Source organism: Zalophus californianus, chromosome 1, assembly GCF_009762305.2.
Source record: "Zalophus californianus isolate mZalCal1 chromosome 1, mZalCal1.pri.v2, whole genome shotgun sequence".
In the NCBI taxonomy this organism is placed as follows: Eukaryota; Metazoa; Chordata; class Mammalia; order Carnivora; family Otariidae; genus Zalophus; species Zalophus californianus.
Window position 1 is genome coordinate 82,384,233 of NC_045595.1, and position 10,711 is coordinate 82,394,943.

General features: G+C 41.6%; 2 pseudogenes; one reads left to right on the top strand and one right to left on the bottom strand.

Annotated features, from left to right (window-relative positions):
- Positions 1-5,851: 5,851 nt before the first annotated feature.
- LOC113916003 lies at positions 5,852-7,186 on the bottom strand (annotated as a pseudogene).
- A 514-nt stretch (positions 7,187-7,700) lies between these two features.
- Positions 7,701-9,549, top strand: LOC113916002 (annotated as a pseudogene).
- The last annotated feature ends 1,162 nt before the right edge of the window (positions 9,550-10,711 follow it).

Consider the following 10,711-nt stretch of genomic DNA (forward strand, 5'->3'; position numbering starts at 1 on the left):
GCTCTACTGCATGTATTTCACACACTGTCATAGCCCTCAAAGGCTATGATCATGTCCATTTTGAAGATGAAAAAAACTGGAACCCAGAGAAGTTCCTTGGCCAAGGTCCACCTCAAGTGCTAGAGTCAGAATTTAGTATATTTTGCTCCAAGACATGGCTCTCAAGTATACCATGCAGTTTCACATAAACCTTTGTTCTTCTAAAATAAGCCCAACTATACTGGAATTTTATTTATGACAAAGGTGAAATTTCATGTCAGTAGCTAAGTGCTGTTGGGACAACTGAACATCTGTCTGGAAAGAAAATTAAGCTGGATCCCTTCCACACCTCTTATACCAAATTTAATTCCAGGTAGAAAAAAAGATTTTACTATTAAAATGAATCCCAAAACCTTCCAGAACAAATCACAAATAAAATTATTCATAATATTAGAGGGGAAAAGGAGCAGAAACTCAGAACCACAAAACCCAGAATCATAAATAGAAAGACTGGTAAATCTAGAACATAAATTTTAAAAACTGCTACATGACAAAACACCATAAACAAAGTCAAAGCCAAATAAATAATGGAAGAAAAATATTTGAAATTCATGTGTCTAAGAGCTAATTTCCTGAATTTTAAAGAGCTGGTACAAATTTTAAAAAGGAAAAAAAAGATAATCTAACAAAACAATTGTTTTAAAAGTAAATGAAAATATGCCCAACCTCACTTGAAATGAAAGAAATGCAATTTAAATCAGCAAGGAGGTATTGTTTTTCACCCAGCAGGAAACAAAAGGATTCTGATTCTTTTGGCTGCTATCGGTCCTCAAAAAAAAAAAAAAAAGTCATTGGCTGCTACCTATTAGTTCCCACCCATTCTCAAAAACATGTTTGAGAGTTAAATCCACTTTGGCTCTAATCCTTCCTTCGAAATATCAACATCCAAAATGTAAACCATCACCTCAACAACTTTTCAGGGTACCATCCCTTAATATTTCTACTGCCTTGCCCATGACCTGGTCTCACACCCTTTGTCCACTTCCCTTCTACAAAACCTTCTACTACACCTGTTGAACTCCTGATCTATAATCAACAAGCTCCCTATACCCTCATCCTGGCCCAGAACCCCTCCTCTACCACCTTGAATTAATTGAAATTGGGCTTCCCCAAGGGCACTACTGGCCCTGTAGCCCTCTCCAGTGATAGCAGATCTCTGACACTCCAGACCATTGTTCCTCCCCGCGTTTCTGTTTTTCCTCTCAGGTCACTCCCCCTCATTCACCTGTGATGGGGCATATGACTCACCTCCACGCTCTGCCATAAATAAATGCTGGGGGACCTCACTGTCCACATAGGCAATCAAACTAATAACTGACCTCAGAGGTCCCTAACTTCTTCATCTCCAAGATCCTTATTTTACCCTAGCCACCCCCTCCCATGGTGATACCTTGAACTTCTTCATTTCCTTCAACTGCTTCATTTCAAAAATCTCTATTTCAAACAACCCGGGCTCTTTTAACAGCCTCTCCTTCCAATTTGCATTATTAACTTCATCAGAACTTCAAGTTTAGGGGTACCTGGGTGGCTCAGTTGGTTAAGCATCTGCCTTCGGCTCAGGTCATGATCCCAGGGTCCAGGGATCGAGTCCTGCATTGGGGATCCCTTCTCCGCAGGGAGCCTGCTTGCTTCTCCCTCTGCCTGCTTCTCCCCCTGCTCATGCTTTCTCTCTCTCTCAAATAAAATCTTTAAAAAAGGAACTTCAAGTTTATAAATGTCTCTATTTTCTATCTGTTCTAACAACCTGCCTTTTTTTTTTTAACTTCCTTACTTATCCATCTTAGAGTCCGTGAATCACCATTTCATTGGGTCCCATTTTACATTCACAAACAACGGTTTTCCTGACTCACTTCCAATCTCAGCCCATTTGCTGCTACGTCAGAAGAGCCTTTCCAGATTGTTCTGGCTAGGTGCGGTGACCCTATGACTGCTCTCACAGAAATGTGTTCCACTTTTTCAACACACTTTTTAGAATTGTAATTTTACATTTATCTTACATTATCTGATAAATATCTGTCTTCCCCATTAGACCCTAAGGTCCATGAAAGTGAAATTGGGTAGGGGAGAGACCTTTTTAAGATTTTATTTATTTATTTGTCAGAGGGAACACAAGCTGGGGCAGCAACAAAGGGAGAGGGAGAAGCAGGCTTCCCGCCGAGCAGGGAGCCCGATGCGGGGCTTGATCCAGGGCCCTGGGATCGTGACCTGAGCGGAAGACAGACGCTTACCCGATTGAGCCACCCAGGCTCCCGGAGAGACTTTCACTTTTCATTTTATTCCATTTTGTACTGTTTGAATGTTGTAGCCATCTATTAAAAGATTTTAAGGTAAAATCATGACTCTCATACAAACTAAAGTGAGTAAATATCAGAAATCTGATTTAACTCGTTAATTAATAAGGGAACCAGTAAGATATTGTAATTAGTTCAAAGGAGAGTTCAAAGAACCATATGCATGTGGGCAATAAGAATTGCTAAAATGATTTATAAATAGGTGCAAAATAGACCTATCCTCAGGGTAGAAATCAATTGAATTCCAGTGCACACAATTCATTTGCATGTCTATAAATAAGAATTATTTCATTATTACCAATTTTCTACAATATACAAAGTTGTAAAATAGCTCCAAAACAATGAAAGGCTGAGATAAGCTGGAATGGTACACCAAGCAGGACACTTAATATTTTTTACCTATTTCAAAGTTTTTCATAATTTTTCTTGCCACATCAATGTATGACTACTACACGTTAATATATATATGAATTACTACTTAGTTTTTAATGTTAATATTATCTATATGAAGAATTATGCCCCAGTTTTCTATGTTTTTGTATATGAAAAAAGCATGTAAGTTTTATTCTAAATGTTTTAATTGAGATATAATTGACAAGTAACATTATATTAATTTCAGGTGCACAGCATAACAATTTGACATTTATTTATATTGCAAAATGATCACCTCAATGTCTTTTTTTTAAGATTTTATTTTTAGTGCACAACATAACAATTAGACATTTGTTTATATTGCAAAATGATCACCTCAATATGTCTTTTTTTAAGATTTTATTTTTATTTATTTGACAGAGACAGAGATAGCAAGAGCAGGAACACAAGCAGGGGGAGTGGGAGAGGGAGAAGCAGGGAGCCCAATGCGGGGCTCGATCCCAGGACCCTGGGATCATGACCTGAGCCGAAGGCAGACACTTAACGACTGAGCCACCCAGGTGCCCTCAATATGTCTCTTTAACATCCATCACCATAAGTAGTTGCAATTTTCTTATGATAGGAACTTTTAAAATCTATTCTCTTACAACTTTCAAATATACAATAGAGGAGTTAACTATAGTCACCATGCTGTACATTACACCCCAGGACTTACTTGTTTTATAACTGGAAGTTTGTACCTTTTGACCACCTTCCCTCATTTTGCCCAAACCCCACCCTCCACCCTCCACCTCTGAAAACCACCAATCTGTTCTCTGTATCTATGAGTTCTTTTTTTTTAATTTTTTAAAAATATTTTATTTATTTATTTGAGAGAAAGAGCACAAGCAGAGAGAGCAGCAGAGGAAGAGGGAGAAGCAGGCTCCCTGCTGAGCAGGCAGCCTGCCACGGGGCTCAATCCCAGGACTCTAGGATCATTACCTGAGCCGAAGGCAGATTCTTAACTGACTAAGCCATCCAGGCACCCTGAGTTCGGTTTTTTTAGATTCCGCTTATAAGAAAGAGATTATATGGTATTTGTCTTTGTCTGACTTATTCCATTTAGCATAATGCCTTCGAAGTCCATACATGTTGTTGCAAATGACAAGATTTCCTTCTTTCTTATGGTTGAATAATATTCCAACATACACACACACACATACACCACTTCTCTATCCACTCATCCATCAATGGACACTTAGGTTATTTCCATGTCTTAAGCTACTGTAAATAATGCTGCAATAAACGTGGAAGCTCATATGTCTTTTCAAGTTGGTGTTTTCATTTCCTTTGTGTATATATATATATATATATACCCAGAAGAGGAATTACTGGATCATACGGTAGTTCTATTTTTAAATTTTTGAGGATTCTTCATACTGTTTTCCATAGTGGCTGCACCAATTTACATTCCTACTAACAGTGCACAAGGGTTCCCTTTTCTCCACATCCTCACCAGCATTTGTTATCGCTTGTCTTTTTGATGATGGCCATTCTAACAGACATGTGGTGATATCTCATTGTGTTTTGTTGTTGTTTTGTTTTTTATTTAAGTATAGTTGACATACAATGTTATATTAGTTTCAGGTATACAACATAGTGATTCAACAACTCCATACATTGCACTATGGTCAGCATAATAAGTGTAGTTACTCTCTGTCACCACACATTATTACTATAATATTGACTATATTCCCTATGCTGTACTTTTCATCCCTGCGACTTATTTATCTTATAACTGGAAGTTTGTACCTCTTAATACCCTTCACCTATTTCAACTATTCCCCTAGCCACCTCCCCTCTGGCAGCTACCCGTTTGTTCTCTGTGTGTATGATTCTTCTTCTGGTTTGTTTGATTGTTTGGTTTGTCAGATTCTACATATGAGTCAATCATGTGGTTTTTGTCTTTCTCCAACTGACTATTTCACTTAAGCATAATACTTTCCAGACACTTCCATATTATTGCAAATGGCAAGATGGCATTCATTTTTATAGCTGAGTATAACATCCCATTATATAGATATATAGATACAGATACCACAACTTCTTTATCTACTCATCTATCTATGGACACTTAGGTTGCTTTCATAATTTGGCTATTGTAAATAATGTTGCAATTACCATAGGGGTGCGTGTCTCTTTTCAAATTGGTGTTTTCATTTTCTTTGGGTAAATACCCAGTAGTAGAATTACTGGATCATATGATATTTCTATTTTAATTTTTTGAGGAAACTCTATACTGTTTTCACAGTGGCTGCACCAATTTACAGTCCTACCAATAGTGCACAAGGGTCCCCTTATCTCCATATCCTTGGCAACACTTATTTCTTGTCTTTGTGATAGTAGTGCCATTCTGCCAGGTGTAAGATGGTATGTCATTGTGGGTTTGATTTGCATTTCCCCAATGATTAGTGATGTTGAGCACCTTTTCATGTGTCTGTTGGCCATCTGTATGTCTTCTTTGGAAAAACATCTATTCAGGAGTGCCTGAGCTGTTCAGTCAGTTAAGTGTCCAACTCTTGATCTTAGCTCAGGTCTTGATCTCAGGGTTGTGAGTTCAAGCCCCATGTTGGACTCCACAATGGGCATGGAGCCTACTTAAAACAAAACAAAACAAAAACAGAAAAATATCTATTCAGGTCCTCTGCCCATTTTTAAATTGGATTATTTGGTTTTTTGGTGTTCAGTTGTATATGTTCTTTATATATGTTGTATATTAGTCTCTTACCTGATATATCATTTGAAATATCTTCTCCCATTCAATAGGTTGTTTTTTCATTTTGTTGGTGGTTTCCTTCACTGTGCAAAAGCTTTTTTATTTTGATGTAGTCCCTCTTGTTTATTTTTGTTTTTGTTGCTTATGCTCTTGGTGTCAAATCCAAAAAACCATCACCAAGACCAATGTCAAGGAGCCTCACTGCCTATGTTTTCTTCCAGGAGTTTCATGATTTCAGGTCTTACATTCAAGTCTTGTTGTTTAACAAATTTTTATAATATGGACTTGGCTGCACAATATCTAAAAAGAAAGCAATGTGGGGGAAACAGACTACCACCCAGCATGTGTATGAGAATCTGGGGCAAAGAAGAAAGTCGGCTGAGGTGTAAGAACATCAAGGAGCAGGCTGACGGGAGCCAGATCCAGAGGGCTAGAAGCCATGAGCCTTTGTGGAGTCCCTGCAGCTAGAGGAGGGCTGTCCCCAGCTTCCTCTTTCCCCCACAGAGGGCACTGGCTTCAAGTTGGGAGGGGGCTGAGGACTGAGGAGGGCTGGAGAAGGATGTGGTAGGGCCTCCTTTGCCCCTCCTCTATTGAGGGAAGGGAGACCATAATGTACTTCTGGACAACGCCAGGGACCAAAGGAAGGTGAGGGTGCTCTTGTGGCAGTGGAGATCAGTGTGACAATGGACTGCACACTGGGAACAATGATGGTGACAGGAGAGGTAGTGCTAGAACCTGAGCCAGAAGATGAAGTGCTGAGGGACTATTGATTGGGTGGATGAGCCACTGGAGGACAATGACATTAAAATAAACTTGGTTAGAGGAGGGGAAGGGTGAGATGGGCAGCAGTTCACACACATACGAGTGTCTGGATGGGCAGTGTGGTGGCATCAGGGACCTTCAGGAAAGCAGAGGTCCTACGGTCAAGCTGAGGGGCCTGCCAAGAGGTCAGTGTGAACCAGTGCTGAGTGGTGGTCAGAGTGGTCCTGTTGACCTGCTGAGCCTGCAGAGCAGCCTGAACCACAGACTTGACCACATGGGAGGAGGAGGAGTCCAAGGGACCCAAATTCTGCCCCATGGGAATCCTGATTATCAGATGGTGGGTGCAGCATTGCTGGTACTGGGGCATAGTGTTTCAGGAGGAGGCTCTGCATATGGTCTGCTCAGATGTGGTTGATGTTGCTCACCACAGGGCCATCCAGAACGCTGCAGATCCACTTCCCTTCCTGCTGTATAGCCATGGCAGAATCAGAGTCTTAATCATATCGTGTCCCAGCTCTGCCAAGCCTGAGATGGGGCCACAATGAGTTGTCCACGAGTCTTCTCAGTCCACCTAGCTCTTGGTGAAGGTCATGGTGATCTGGGACTGGATGTTGTTAGTGATTGTGCTGAAATGCTTACAGATCTGGGCCATGAGGCAGGTGGCAAACCACCCAGTGATTGTCCACATCTGACTGCAGGCCCGGCTGTCTGCCCAAGAGGGAGATCATCACAGCTGGAATCAATTCACGTGTGGGTTTTTTCTAGCTACAGTGCAGGGTTATCCTTCAGTGCCTTCACCCAGCACAGGAGATAGATGAGCAGGGCCAGGTTGTTCTACACCACATTCACATTCCCTTTTTCCCTCTTCTGTGGCAGTTACAACTTTGATTTCAGTCCTCAGAAAAATTTCAGGTTTTGGAAACAAAATGTCTGCTCCTTTTCCAAATCCCACATTTTGAAAAAGCATTTTTAAATCTCAGTCTCAAACTCTGTACTCCAGTACTGCTGTTGAGACATACAATTGTTTCCTAGTTCATATAATCTCGGGTTTTATACACACACACACACACACACACACACACACACACACACACATATATATATGCATATATACAAATATATAAATACCTGATGCCAGATTTTTCATAAATACTCCATCTACTATAAATATTGTCTCCTCAGAGAGTTGTTTTAGAAAATTAACGCAATGTATTAAAACCAATTAAAATCAAATAATTAAATCAATTAAAATCTCTTTAGTTGTTTTAGAAAATCAACACAATGTATTAAAATCAATTAAAATCAACGCAATCAAGAAAATTTCATGAGCTCACAACAACTTTTATTTTGGAATTGAACAATTATTAAATTGTATCTAACTCTGGACTACAGATTAATTATACTCAGTATTTCCTAAGCCTTCATAATCTTTTTTCAACTTTTAAAGAAAAAAGCAAGCCGGTTACAAAAGCACGGGGGTCATGAACTCTGACCTTGCAGACAAAAACGGTAACAATCCTCCTTCCTCAGAACCCCAGGGTGCCCCCAGCCGGTCCCCATGCCCCGCCCACCACGGCATCTCCACTCTGGCCCACAGCCTTGCAAGCCGCCCCCCTCACCCCGGCTCCCGGCTCCCGCCACCAGCCACCAGCCACCAGCCACCAGCCAACAGCCAACGCGCCTGCAAGCCGGGCCTCTTAAGCCCTGCCCTCTGTCCAGGGCCGCCCACCACAGACGCCATACCTGCTTCTAGGCCACTTTGGTGCCAAATTCCGAGTTTCTTTGATGATTTTGCTACAAATTTGGAAGGGCTGGTTCAGCAGAGTGTAGGCTGCGGCACTGCACACACAGATCTCTTGCAGGAATCTCCCCAGGTAGGCCAGCCCCTCCCGGTGCATCCAGGCAACCTCCGCCCACCCTGCGGTAGCCTGGCCTCTCGAAGCGTTCGGGTTGCGACAGACCAGCAGTCAGGACAGAAGATCCAGATTATCACCGCAGTGAGCACCTCTGGATTCCGCAAGCAGCAGTTCTTCCTCATCAGCTGGGACTGAGAAGGTGATCCTGGCTTCCCCAGAGACCTCCAATGCCAGGCAGCTCACTCTCACCACGTGGGATAACCTCATCCTTGGCAGAATCCAGATCATCAGGGACTCTGCTTCTGCGGAGGGTTTCGTGTGGAAGGCCCACATCCAGTGGCCTCAGGTGGTGGAGTATTATATGGTCTGGGGCCACAAAGACCCTGGCTGTCACTATGGGGCTGTCAGTTCTGAAGGATGCAAAATGTATTCAAAAGGGACATTAGGAAAAATTTGACCTACAGCTGTCAGAGCAAATAAGACTGCATCATCAGTAAGCACTACAAGAACAGCTGTCAGTTTTGTTGAATGAAAAAAATGCTTAGAGATGGGTATGGAAATGTAATCTACACAGTGTGAACAGAAGCCCTTTGGGGTGGGGAGAAAGAAGCCTTTTGATGTGCCATGGGAGAAACCAAGCAATTGTGCTGCTTCAACTAAGAAACAGATCTTCTTGATCCAGGACACTTGTGAACATCCAGGAGCCTTTGATATACTGGGATGGTATGGTTCTCCTGACCATGTATTCTAAACCTGAGACAAGCCAAGGGGCTCTGGGCATACTGGCAAATGTAGTAGCCTCCCTTGCCAACCTAAAAGAATCCCTTAACAATGGTAAGGCTTCGGAAGTACTATGGGAGAACCAGTCTGCAAGTGAGATTCCTAGAGCATTTAATACCTTAGCAAAAGCCCTTAATAACACAGACAGCTTCATGTCTCCAAGCCTGGCAGACAGGACAGACACTAGTGGAGGAGGCAGCATCCATGTCATCATTGGAGACCAGTCCCCACCCATCAGTGAGGGCAAAGGCACCCTCCTTTTAGACACTTACATCACATCTAGGATCACGATGCCCAGCCCCATTCCAGAATACCTCAACATGAGCTACATCTGCAAGTCTACATCCCACTTGCTTTTCCTCCCCACGAAAGAGCCCAGGCCAATCTCAACACCAGCTTCATGCTGCCCTGCTAGAATGTGCCCTTCACCCTTGGCCTGACCCACTGTGCCCAGTGATGAGTCTCTCCAGTATCTTAGCAGCCACCATCAACCACCTGCAGAACCTCAGCACCCAGGAAGATAAACTTGCTGGTTACTGGATAAAGCAAGTCATAGAGCACATCTGGAAGTGTCAGGACTTTCTGTTAATAGTACGGTGGAGCTGGATATAGACAGCTAGGAATATGCATACCTTAAAGCTATAGTTCCCTTTAGTCCTGATCATCCAGGTTTGACCAGCACAAACCAGACTGAAAAATTCCAAAAAAAAAGCAGAGATGGACTTACAAGACTATGTTCAAAAACCCTACTCAGAAGACACCCACCTTCTGAGTGGCCCAGATTCTCATCTATCCGCTGGCACTGAGCTTCAACATAATAGAACTTAATTTTTTTTATTTTTTTCATTTTATTTATTTATTCATTTATTTACTGGTCTCATTGTCAATGTTTGATAGCATAATTCCCTACATGCTCAAGACGGAGATGACAGAGTACAACGGCCAGATCACCAGAGCCAGTCTCTGGTGCACACGCCACACCTGCTGAGGACCAAAAGAATCTCCCCAGGACCATTCAGATCCAAAGATAACGAAGTAGTGGTATTTTGGTATGCACAAATATTCCCAGTGTGTTAGCCATTTCCTACCTGGTTTCTTCTTATTTGTTAATCCCAGACAATAGTAACCAAAAGACTAACGAGATCCTTTCCTGCCATAAGAAATGTTTCAATGCCTTTTAATGACACAGTAGATTTTGGAACAATCCTTTAACTTAATTTGTATTTAGAAATTCTCAAAGGGCAAAAAAACAATAACAAATTTTTATAAATATCATGCTTGGATTGAGCCCCGAGGCAGGTTCCCTGCTTAGCCGGGAGTCTGCTTCTCCCTCTGGCTCGTGTTTTCTTCTCTCTCTCTGTCAAATAAATGGATAAAATCTTAAAAAAAAGTGTTAAATGTGATATAGTCCAACATGTAATTATTTTTTAAAAATTACTGGCACTTAAAATTATTGCTATTCAGCAAATTTCACTTACCTATGCCATTATTATCAGGCTTTTGGTGGAAATCAAAATCAATACTACATGTTGAAACAGGAATGTGTGTAAAATTAACACTAGAACTATTACATGCCGACTGCTCATTTTTAAAGACAAGGATTACCCATACCCACATAATGCTCTCATTTCACCTGTCAATCCTTGCTATTATGTTGCAAAGGGAGGGGGAGAAATACCAATTTCTAAAGATTCTTATTTTTAATTTAAAGTTTTATTGAGAGATAATTTTATTTTTTTAAAGATTTTATTTATTTATTTGACAGAGAGAGAAGGCACACAAGCGGGGGGAGTGGCAGGCAGAGGGAGAAGCAGGTCCCTGCTGAGCGGGGAGCCTGGGACTGGATCCTAGGACCC